The sequence below is a fragment of the Pongo pygmaeus genome, chromosome X (assembly GCF_028885625.2).
Source record: "Pongo pygmaeus isolate AG05252 chromosome X, NHGRI_mPonPyg2-v2.0_pri, whole genome shotgun sequence".
Taxonomy (NCBI): Eukaryota; Metazoa; Chordata; class Mammalia; order Primates; family Hominidae; genus Pongo; species Pongo pygmaeus.
The window spans coordinates 91,484,143-91,496,186 of record NC_072396.2 but is presented as its reverse complement, the minus strand read 5'-3'; the positions used below and the strand labels follow the sequence as shown (position 1 = coordinate 91,496,186).

Here is a 12,044-nt window from a genome sequence, read left to right as displayed (position 1 = left end):
CTCAAAACTTCTACCTTGGCATTAAGGGACATCAGACAATGTGGTCCTTAATTCTGTTCTGAGTTGCACTTCCAAATTATATTTCCGTCCAAAGTGTCTGCTCTAACTGAAAAAGCTGTCTCCTTCTTTACTTCAATGGTTTTGATTGTGATTTTTTTCTCCTAAATTTGTATGCCTGCAAAATACAAATTCTACCCATTCTATAAATTTTCCTTGAGGATGCCATTCCACAATTATGTCTGTTTCCAAAATTTTGCTCACCTTACTGTAAATTTGTCATTTGGTCTTAGGTTAATATTATTTAACTATTTTGTGTATGTATACAGTTTTTCTGTCTTGAAAGGGAATGTAAATGGTATAACTACACAGTCATAACATTTATTTTAACCAAGATACACACCATTCATACGAGTGGATGTCTCCCATTCAATGAAATTACCTCTGGGAAACAAAATACTTATTGCAATAGAGTCACTGCAATAAGTATTTCTGTATATTAATAAAATACAGAATTATATTATTAATTTCTGTATAATAATTCTGTATATTTTGTGATGGTAAGTCATCATCTCTTTACAGATTAATTTCATTTGATTTTTAAAAACAATAAATTTATTTTTATGTTGTTAATGCTATTTTTGAAATTTCTATTGGTGTTTAATGAACAGGTGGTATTTAGTTGCATGAATAATTTCTTTAGTGGTTATTTCTGAGATTTTGGTGCACCCATCACCAAATGTGTAGACTTTATCCCTCACCCTACTCCCACCCTTTCCTCTGAGTCCCCAAAGTTCATTGTATCATTCTTATGCCTTTGCATCCTCATAGTTTAGCTCCCATTTATGAGAGCATATAATGTTTGGTTTTCCATTTCTGAGTTAACTTCACTTAGAATAATGGTCTCCAATTCCATCCATGTTGCTGTGAATGCCATTATTTCATTCCTTTTTATGGCTGAGTAGTATTCCATATATCCCATTTTCTTTATCCACTCATTGATTGATAATTGACAGGCATTTGGCTGGTTCCATATTTTTGCAATTGCAAATTGTTCTACTATAAACATGTGTGTGCAGGTATCTTTTTTGTATAATTACTTCTTTTCCTCCTGATATATACCCAGGAGTAGGATTGCTGTTTCAAATTGTATATCTACTTTTAGTTCTTTAAGGAATCTCCACACTGTTTTCCATAGTGGTTGTACTAGTTTACATTCCCAACAATAGTGTAAAGTGTTCCCATTTTACCACATCCATGCCAACATTTATTATGTTTTGATTTTTTGATTATGGCCATTCTTGCAGGAGTGAGGTAGTATTGCATTGTGGTTTTGATTTGCATTTCCCTGACCATTAGTGATGTTGAACATTTTTAAAATATGTTTGTTGGCCATATGTATATCTTCTTTTGAGAGTTGTCTATTCATGTCCTTAGCCCACTTCTTAATGGAATTGTTCGTTTTGTTCTTGCTAATTTGCTTGAGTTCCTTGTGGATTCTGTCCTTTGTTAGATGTAGATTGTAAAGATTTTCTCCCCCTCTGTAGGATATCTTTTTACTCTGCTGATTATTTCTTCTGCTGTGCAGAAGCTTTTTAGTTAAGTCCCATCTATTTATCTCTGTTTTTGTTGCATTTGCTTTTGGGTTCTTGGTCATGAATTCTTTGCCTAAGCTAAGGTCTAGAAGGGTTTTTGCAATGTACCATCTAGAAATTTTATGGTTTCAGGCTTTAGATTTAAGTATTTGATTTGATCCATCTTGACTTGATTTTTATATAGGGTTAGAGATGAGGGTCCAGTTTCATTCTTCTATATGTGGCTTGCCAATTATCTCAGCACCATTTGTTGAATACAGTGTCCTTTCCCCACTTTATGTTTTTCTTTGCTTTGTCAAAGATCAGTTGACTGTAAGTATTTGCCTTTATTTCTGGGTTCTCTATTCTGTTCCATTCATCTATATGCCTAGTTTTATACCAGTACCATTTTGTTTTGGAGAGTATGGCCTTATAGTATAGTTTGAAGTTGTGTAATGTCATGCCTCTAGATTCGTTCATTTTGCTTAGACTTGCTTTGGCTAGGCAGGCTCTTTTTTGGTTTCATATGAATTTTAGAATTGTTTTTTCTAATTCCGTGAAGAATGGTGGTGGTATTATAAAGGCAAATACATTGAATTTGTAGACTGCTTTTGGCAGTATGGTCATTATCACAATGTTGATTCTACCCATCATGAGCACGGGATGTATTTCCATTTGTTTGTGTCATCTATGTTTTCTTTCAGTAGTGTTTTGTAGTTTTCATTGTAGAGGTCTTTCACCTCCTTGGTTAAGTGTATTCCTAAGTTTTTGTTGTTGTTGCAGCTATTGTAAAAGGGGTTGAGTTCTTGATTTGATTCTCAGCTTGGTCACTGTTTTTGTATAGCAGAGCTACAGATTTGTGTACATTAATTTTTTTCCATAAATTATTGGAGCACAAGTGGTATTTGGTTACATGAGTAAGTTCTTTAGTGGTGATTTGTGAGATTCTGTTGCACCCATCACCCAAGTAGTACACACTGCACCATATTTCTAGTCTTTTATCCCTGGCTACCTCCCACTCTTCCCTTGCCCAGTCCCCAAAGTCCATTGTATCATTCTTATGCCTTTGTGTCCTCACAGTTTAGCTCCCACATATCAGCGATAACATACAATGTTTGGTTTTCCATTCCTGAGTTACTTTACTTAGAATAATAGTCTCCAATCTCATCCAGGTTGCTGCAAATGCTGTTAATTGATTCCTTTTTATGGCTGCATAGTATTCCATCGTGTATATATACCATAGTTTCTTTATCCACTTGTTGATTGATGGGCATCTGGGTTGGTTCCACGGTTTTGCAAGTGTGAATTGTGCTGCTATAAACATACATGTGCAAGTATCTTTTATGAATAATAACTTCATTTCCTCTGGGTAGAAACCCAGTGGTGGGATTGCTGGGTCAAATGGTAGTTCTACTTTTAGTTCTTTAAGGAATCTTCACACTCTTTTTCATAGTGGCTATATTAGTTTACATTCCCACCAGCAGTGTAGAAGTGTTCCCTGTTCACCGCATTCACACTAGCATCTACTGTTTTTTGATTTTTTGATTAGGACCATTCTTGCAGGACTAAGGTGGTATAGCATTGTGGTTTTGATTTGCATTTCCCTGATCATTAGTAATGTTGAGCATTTTCTCACGTTTGTTGGCCATTTGTGTATCTTCTTTTGAGAATTGTTTATTCATTTCCTTAGCCCACTTTTTTATGGGATTGTTTGTTTATTTCTTACTGATTTGTTTGAGTTCATTGTAAATTCTGGATATTAGCCCTTTGTCAGATGTACAGATTGTGAAGATTTTCTCCCACACTGTGGGTTGTCTGTTTACTCTGCTGACTGTTCCTTTTGTCGTGAAGAAGCTCTTTCGTTTAATTAGGTCCCACCTATTTAGCTTTGTTTTTATTGCATGTGCTTTTGGGCTCTTGGTCATGACATCCTTGCCTAAACCAATGTCTAGAAGGGTTTTTCCAATGTTATCTTTTAGAATTTTTATAGTTTCAGATCTTAGGTTTAAGACCTTAATCCATCTCAAGTTGATTTTGTATAAGTTGGGAGATGAGAATCCAGTTTCATTCTCCTATATGTGGCTAGCCTATAATCCCAGCATGATTTGCTGAAAACAGTGTTCTTTTCCCACTTTATGTTTTTGTTTGCTTTGTCAAAGATCAGTTGGCTGTATTTGGGTTTATTTCTGGGTTCTCTATTCTGTTCCACTGGTCTATGTGCCTATTTTTACACCAGTACCATGATGTTTTGGTGACTATGGCTTTATAGACTGGTTTGAAATCAGGCTGTGAGATGCCTCCATATTTGTTCTTGTGCTTAGTCTTGCTTTGGCTATGAGGGCTCTTTTTTGGTTCCATATGAATTTTAGAATTGTTTTTTCTAATTTTGTGAAGAATAATGGTGCTATTTTGATGGGGACTGTGTGGAATTTGTAGACTGCTTTTGGCAGTGTGGACATTTTCACAATATTGATTCTACCCATCCATGAGCATGGGATGTGTTTCCATTTCTTGGTGTCATCTATGGTTTCTTTCAGCAGTGTTTTGTAGTTTTCCTTGTAGAGGTCTTTTGACCCCTTGATTATGTATATTCCTAAGTATTTTATTTTATTTTTTTGCAGCTATTGTAATAGGGGTTGAGTTCTAGATTTGATTCTCTGCTTAGTTGCTGTTGGTGTATAGAAGAACTACTTGTTTGTGTACATTAATCTTATATCCAGAAACTTTGCTGAATTCTTTTATCAGTTCTAGGAACTTTCTTGAGGAGTCTTTAGGGTTTTCAATGTGAACGATCATATCATCAGCAAACAGTGAGAGTTTGACTTCCTTTTTACTGAGTTGGATGCCCTTTATTCCTTTCTCTTGTCTGATTGCTCTGGCTATGACTTCCAGTACCATATTGAAGAGGAGTGGTGAGAGTGGGCATCCTTGTCTTGTTCCAGTTCTCAGAGGGAATGTTTTCAACTTTTCCACATTCAGTATTGTGTTGGCTGTGGGTTTGTCATAGATGGTTTTTATCACATTAAGGTATGTCCCTTGTATGCGGATTCTGCTGAGAATTTTAATCATAAAGGTTGCTGGATTTTGTCAAATGCTTTTTCTGCATCTTTTGATGTGATTATGTGATTTTTTTAAAATTATTTTTATGAGGTGTATCACATTTATTGATTTGTGGATGTTAAACAATCCCTGCATCCCTGGTATAAAACTAACTTGATCATGGTGTATTATGTTTTTGATATGCTGTTGGATTCTGTTAACTAGTATTGTGTTGAGAATTTTTGCATCTATGTTCATCATGGATATTGGGCTTTAGTTTTCTTTTTTGGTTATGTCTTTTCCTGGTTTTGGTATTAATGCTGGCTTCATAGAATGAATTAGGGAGGGTTCCTTCTTTTTCTATCTTGTGGAATAATGTCAAAATAATTGGTATCAATTTTCCTTTGAATGTCTAGTAGAATTCCACTGTGAAACTGTCTGGTCCTGGACTTTTTTTTGTTGGTAATTTTTCTAGTTACCATTTCAATCTCGCTGCTTGTTATTGGTTTGTTCAAAGTATCTAATTCTTTCTGATTTAAGCTAGGGGAGTTGTATTTTTCCAGATATTTAGCCATCTCTTCTAGGCTTTTTAGTTTATGTGAGGGAAGGTGTTCATAGTACCCTTGGAGGATCTTTGGTATGTCAGTTGTAATACCTCTTGCAATTCTTAGTGAGGTTATTTGGATTTTCTCTCTTCTTTTCTTGGTTAATCTTGCTAATGGTCTATCAGTTTTATTTATCTTAGAACCAGCTTTTTGTTTCATTTATCTTTTGTATTTTTTTTGTTTCAATTTCATTTCATTCTGTTCTGATCTTTTTATGATAAAATTTCCAGGTGTTTTTGTGCTTCTTGTATTTGAATGTCTAGGTCTCTAGCAAGGCCAGGGAGGCTTTCCTCAATTATTCACCCAAATATGTTTTCTAAGCTTTTAGAATTCTCTTCCTCAGGAACACCTATTATTGTTAGGTTTGGTCGTTTAACATAACGCCAGACTTCTTGGAGGCTTTGTTCATATTTTCTTATTCTTTTTTCTTTGTCTTTGTAAGATTGGATTAATTAAAAAACCTTGTCTTTGAGCTCTGAATTTCTTTCTTTTACTTGCTCAATTACATTCTGAGACTTTCCAGGGCATTTCACATTTCTAAAAGTGTGTCCAAAGTTTCCTGTATTTTTGATTGTTTTTTTATTTAAGCTGTCTATTTCCTTGAACATTTCTCCCTTCACTTCTTGAATCATTTTTTGGATTTCCTTGCATTGGGCTTCGCCTTTTTCTGGTCCCTCCCTGATTAGCTTAATAACTAACCTCCTGACTTCTTTTTCAGAAAAATCAGGAATTTCCTTGGTTTGGATCCACTGCTGGTGAACTACTGTGATTCTTTTGGGGGGTGTTGAAGAGCCTTGTTTTGTCATATTACTAGGCAGGGTTGGTTTTCTGGTTCCTTCTCATTTGGGTAGGCTCTATCAGAGGGAAGTCTAGGGCTGAAGACTGTTTTTTCAGATTTCTTTTGTCCCACAGGATGTTCCCTTGCTGTAGTACTATCTCCCTTTTCCTATGGATGTGGCTTCCTGTGAGCTTAATTGCAGTGATTGTTGTCTCTATTCTAGGTCTAGCCACCCAGCAAGTCTATCTGAATCCAGGCTGGTACTGGGGGGTGTCTGCACAGAGTCCTGGGATGTGAACCATCTATGGGTCTCTGAACATGGATCCCAGTGCCTGTTCCAGTGGAGGTGGCAGGGGGTGCAATGGAGTCTGTGAGGATTCTTAGCTTTGGTGGTTTAATGCTTCATTTTTGTGCTGGGTGGCCTCCTGCCAGGAGGTGGTACTTTCCAGAAAGCATCAGCTATGGTAGTATGGAGAGGGACTGGCCATGGGTGGGGCCCTAAAACTCCCAAGACTCTATGCTCTTTGTCTTCTGCTACCAGGGTAAATAGGAAAGGGCCATCAGGTGGGGGTGGGGCTAGACATGTCTGAGCTCAGACATTCCTTAGGTGGGTCTTGCTGCAGCTGCTGTGGGGGATTGGGGTGAGATTCCCAGGTCACCAGAGCTGTGTACCTAGGAGGATTATGGCTGCCTCTGCTGAGTCATGCAGGTTGTCAGGGAAGTGGGGAAAAGCCAGCAGTCACAGGTCTCACCCAGCTCCCATGCAAACCAAAGAGCTGGTCTCACTCCCACTATGCTTCTCCCCAACAGCCCCGAGTCTGTTTCCAGGTGGAGGACGAGAAGGGCTTGAAAACTTGCCCCAGGCTACCTGCTTCCATGCTGCAAAAGAAAAGGGCTTGGTTCTTCCCCCACCTGTGGAGTCTGCACAACAGATTTGTGCCCTCCCCCCAGTTCTGGCCAGGAGGCTTCTCACAATGTTCAAATTGTTAAAAAGTGCAGCTAAAGATGTCCTCCTCCCTGTGGAGTTTTACGCCCTGCTCCTCTGGCCAGCCTCCAAATGTATCCCTGTGGTACCAGGCAGGAATGGCCTGCTAGGGGACCCAGCAAGCTCACAGGGACTTTCTGCTGCTTCCTCTACCCCTGTATTTCACTCGGCCCTCTAAATTGCCTCAGCTCCAGGTAAAGTTGGAAACTTCTCCTGCAAACAGACCTTCAGCTTCTCCAGTGGGTATGTTTGGGACAGGAGGGTCTCCCTTTCACACTTCTGCAGTTGAGCCACTCACAGAACTTGGGGTGTCTCCTGGGTCCTGCAGGAGTAGTTAGTTTTGTTCAGATGGTCTGTGGGTCCTCTCAGGATTGCTGGTTTGTTCTTGCAGTCCATCTGGAGCTAAAATTCACAATGCGAGCCTCTGCACGCTGCTTTATCTGGAGCTGCAATCTTCTGCCTCGTCCACCATGATGATTCCAATTCTGATTTGTGTACATTAATTTTGTAACCTGAAACTTTGCTGAATTCATTTACCAGTTCTAGGAGCTTTCTGGATGAGTCTTTAGTGTTTTCTAGGTATACAATCATGTCATCAGCAAACAGTGACAGTTTGACTTCCTTATTACCAATTTGGATGCCCTTTATTTCTTTATCTTGTCTGATTGCTCTGGCTAGGACTTCCAATACTATGTTGAATAGAAGTTGTGAAAGTGGGCATCATTGTCTTCTTCCAGTTCTCAGGGAGAATGCTTTCAACTTTTCCCTGTTCAGTATTATGTTGGCTGTGGGTTTGTCATAGATGGGTTTCATTACCTTAAGGTATGCCCTTTCTATGCTGATTTTGCTGAGGGTTTTAATCATAAAGGGATGCTGGACTTTGGCAAAGGGTTTTACTGCATTTATTGAGATGATTATGTGATTTTTTTAAAAAATATTTTTATGAGGTGTATCACATTTATTGACTTGTGGATGTTAAACAATCCCTGCGTCCCTGGTATAAAACCAACTTGATCATAGTGTATTATCTTTTTGACATGTTGTTGGATTCTGTTAACTAGTATTGTGTTGAGAATTTTTGCATCTATGTTCATCATGGATATTGGGCTGTAGTTTTCTTTTTTGTTATGTCCTTTCCTGGTTTTGGTATTAGGATGATACTGGCTTCACAGAATGATTTACGGAGGATTCCCTTTTTCTCTATCTTTTGGAATAGTTTTAGTAGCATTGGTACCAATTCTTCTTTGAATGTCACATAAAATTCCGCTGTGATTTCATCTGGACCTAGACTTTTTTTGTCTAACTTTTTAGTGACTGTTTCAATCTTGCTTCTTATTATTGGTCTGTTCAGAGTTTCTATTTCTTCCTGGTTTAATCTAGGATGTTGTATATTTCTAGGAATTTATCCATCACCTCTAGGTTTTCTAGTTTGTGTGTGTAAAGGTGTTCCTAGTAGCCTTGAATGATCTTTTGTATTTCTGAGATATTGGTTGTAATATCTCCCATTTCATTTCTAATTGGGCTTATTTGAATCTTCTCCTTTTTTTCTTGGTTAATTTTGCTAATGGTCTATCCATTTGGTTTATTTTTTTCAAAGAACCAGCTGTGTGTTTTCTCTTTTGTATTTCTTTGTTGTTGTTTCGATTTCATTTAGTTCTGGTCTTTCTTTTCTTCTGCTGGGTTTGTTTGTTGTTTTTTCTCTAGTTCCTTGATGTGTAACCTTAGATTGTCTATTTGTGCTCTTTCAAACTTTTTGATGTAGGCATTCAATGCTATGAACTTTCCTCTTAGAACCACTTTTCTGTTTCCTAGAGGTTTGGAGAGGTTATATTATTATTATTGTTCAGTTCAAATAATTTTTTATTTCAATCTTGATTTCATTGTGACCCAATGATCATTCAGAAGCATGTTATTTAATTTCCACGTATTTGCATGGTTTCGAGGGTTTCTTCTAGAGTTGATTTCCAATTTTATTGGACTGTGGTCTGACAGAGTACTTGATAAATTTCAATTTTCTTAAATTTGCTGAGACTTGTTTTGTGGCTTTTACTGAGACTTGTTTTGTCATATGGTCTATCTTGGAGAATGTTCCATGTGCTGATGAATACAGTGCATATTCTGCAGTTGTTGGGTAGAATGTTCTGTAAATATCTAAGTCCATTAGTTCTGGGGTATAGTTTAAGTTCATTGGTTCGTGTTGACTTTCTATCTTGATTACCTGTCTAGTGCTATGAGTGGAGTACTGAAGTCCCCCACTATTATTGTGTTGCTGTCTATTTTATGTCTTAGGTCTAGTAGTAATTGTTTCATGAATTTGGGAGCTCCAGTGCTAGGTGCATATATATTTAGGATTGTGATATTTTCCTGTTGGACTAGTTCTTTTCTCATTACATAAGGTCCCTCTTTGTCTTTTTTAACTGCTGTTGCTTTAAAGTTTGTTTTGTCTGATATAAGAATAGCTACTCCTGCTCATTTTTTTGTGTCCATTTGCATGGACTATCTTTTTTCCACTCCTTTACCTTAAGTTTATTTGAGTCCTTATTTGTCAGGTGAGTCTCTTGAAGACAGCAGATATTAATTAGTGAGTTCTTATCAGTTTTGCCATTCTACATCTTTTAAGTGGAGCATTTAGGCCATTTTACATTCACCATTACTATTGAGATGTGAGGTACTATTCTATACATTGTGCTATTAATTGCCTGAATACCTTGGTATTTTTTCACCGCTATTGTTTTATATGTCCTCTGAGATGTATACTTTAAGGAGACTCTATTTTTCTGTATTGTGAGGATTTGTTTCATGACTTAGAGCTCCTTTTAGCAGTTCTTGTAGTGCTGGCTTCATAGTGGCAAATTCTCTCAGCATTTGTTTGTCTAAAAAAGACTGTATCTTTCCTTCATTTATGAAGCTTAGTTTCACTGGATACAAAATTCTTGACTAATTGTTTTGTTTAAGGAGGCTAAAGATAAGGCCTCAATACCCTCTAGCTTGTAGAGTTTCTACTAAGAAATCTGCTCTTACTCTCACAGGGTTTCCTTTTTAGGTTACCTGGTGCTTTTCCATCACAGTTCTTAAGATTATTTCCTTTGTTTTGACTTTAGATAACCTAATGAATATGTGCCTAGGCGATGATTTTTTTGTGATAAATTTCCCAGATATTCTTTGAGCTTCTTGTATATGGCTGCCTAGATCTCTAGCAAGGCCAGGGAAGTTTTCCTTGATTATCCCCTCAAATATGTTTTCCAAACTTTTAGATTTCTCTTCCTTGGGAACACAAATTATTCTTCTGTTTTGTCATTTAACATAATCCCAACCTTCTTGGAGGCTTTGTTCATTTTTTTCAAATAATTTTTTTCTTTGTCTTTGTCAGATTGGGTTAATTTGATACACTTGTCTTCAAGCTCTGACATTCTTTCTTCTACTTGTTTGATTCTATTGCTGAGACTTTCCAGTGCATTTTGCTATTCTCTAAATGTGTCCTTCATTTCCAGAAGTTGTAATTGCTTTTTATGTTTTCTATTTTATGTATGTGTGTATTTATTTATTTATTTTTTCGATGGAGTCTCGCTCTGTTGCCCAGGCTGGAGTGCAGTGGCATGATCTCAGCTCACTGCAACCTCTGCCTCCCAGGTTCAAGTGATTCTCCTGCCTCAGACTCCTGAGTGGCTGACACTGAAGGCACCTGCCACTGTGCCAGGTTGATTTTTATATTTTTAGTACAGAAAGGGTTTTGCCATGTTGGCCAGGCTGGTCTCAAACTCCTGATCTCAGATGATCCTCCCACTTTGGCCTTCCAAAGTGCTGGGATTATAGGCATGAGCCACCACGTCTAGCCTGTGACTGCTTTTTATTTATGCTATCTATTTCACTGGAGAATTTTCCATTCATATTCTACATGATTTTATTTATTTATTTATTTATTTGATGTGTTTAAGTTGGACTTCACCTTTCTCCCATATCTCCTGGATTGGCTTAATAGTTGACCTTCTGAATTCTTTTTCTGGCAATTCAGATACATCATCTTGGTTTGGATCCATTGCTGGTGAGCTAGTGTGATCTTTTGGGGGTGTTAAAAAACCTCATTTTGTCATACTACCAGAATTGTTTTTCTGGTTCCTTCTCATTTGGGTAGACTATGTCAGAGGGAAGATCTGGAACTCAAGGGCTGCTGTTCAGATTCTTTTGTCCTATGGGGGTGATCCCTTGATGTGGTGCTCTCCCCTTTCCCCTAGGGATGGGGCTTCTTGAGCACCAAACTGCAGTGATTGCTATTTCTGTTCTGGATCTAGCCATCCAGCAGAGCTACTGGGGTGGGGAGTGTCTGCCATGAGTCCTGTGATGTGATCCATCTTCAGGTCTCTCAGCCATGGATACTAGCACCTACTCTCGTGGAGGTGGCAGGGGAGTGAAGTATGCTCTGAGGGTCCTTGGTTGTATTTTTGTTTAGTATGTTGGTTTTGTGTTGGTTGGCCTCCAGCTAGGAGGTGGCATATTCAAGAGCCCATCAGTTCCGTTTGTATAGGAAGGATACAACTTTGCCTTAGGCTTAGGCAGTGGGCAGGGCCATAGAGCTACCAAGAAATTATGACCTTTGTGTTTGGTTACCAGAGAATAAAGAGAAAGACCATCAGGTGGGGGCAGGGTTAGGCATGTCTGAGCTCAGACTCTCCTTGGGTGGGGCTTGCTGCAGCTGCTGTGGGGGATGGGGTGTGGTTTTCAGGCCAATGGAGTTATGTTCCCAGGGGGATTATGGCTATCTCTGCTTTGTCACATAGGCCACCAGGAAAGTGGGGGAAAGCTGGCAGCCACAGGCCTCACCCAGCTCCCATGCAGCCTGCAGCCAGAAAGGCTGGTCTCACTCCCACTGCACCCTCACTCAACAGAATCTAGTTTATTTCAAGGCAGCCAGCCAGTGAGCAGGGCTGAGAACCTACCCCAGGCCATAAGACTCCCAGCTGAGAAAGCAAGCAGGCTCACATTGCTGCGGCTATCCCTGCACAGCAATCCACCTCCCTCAGAGGGTCTGTGGATTCTCTTGGCTTTCCTGTTATGTTCCTGCGGTAGTT

General features: G+C 38.6%; 1 protein-coding gene across 2 annotated transcripts in view; it reads right to left on the bottom strand.

Moving 5' to 3' along the window:
* KLHL4 (kelch like family member 4) overlaps positions 1–12,044 on the bottom strand; it is a 150,287-nt gene that overhangs the window by 23,193 nt on the left and 115,050 nt on the right. The gene's annotated exons all lie outside the window — the stretch shown is intronic.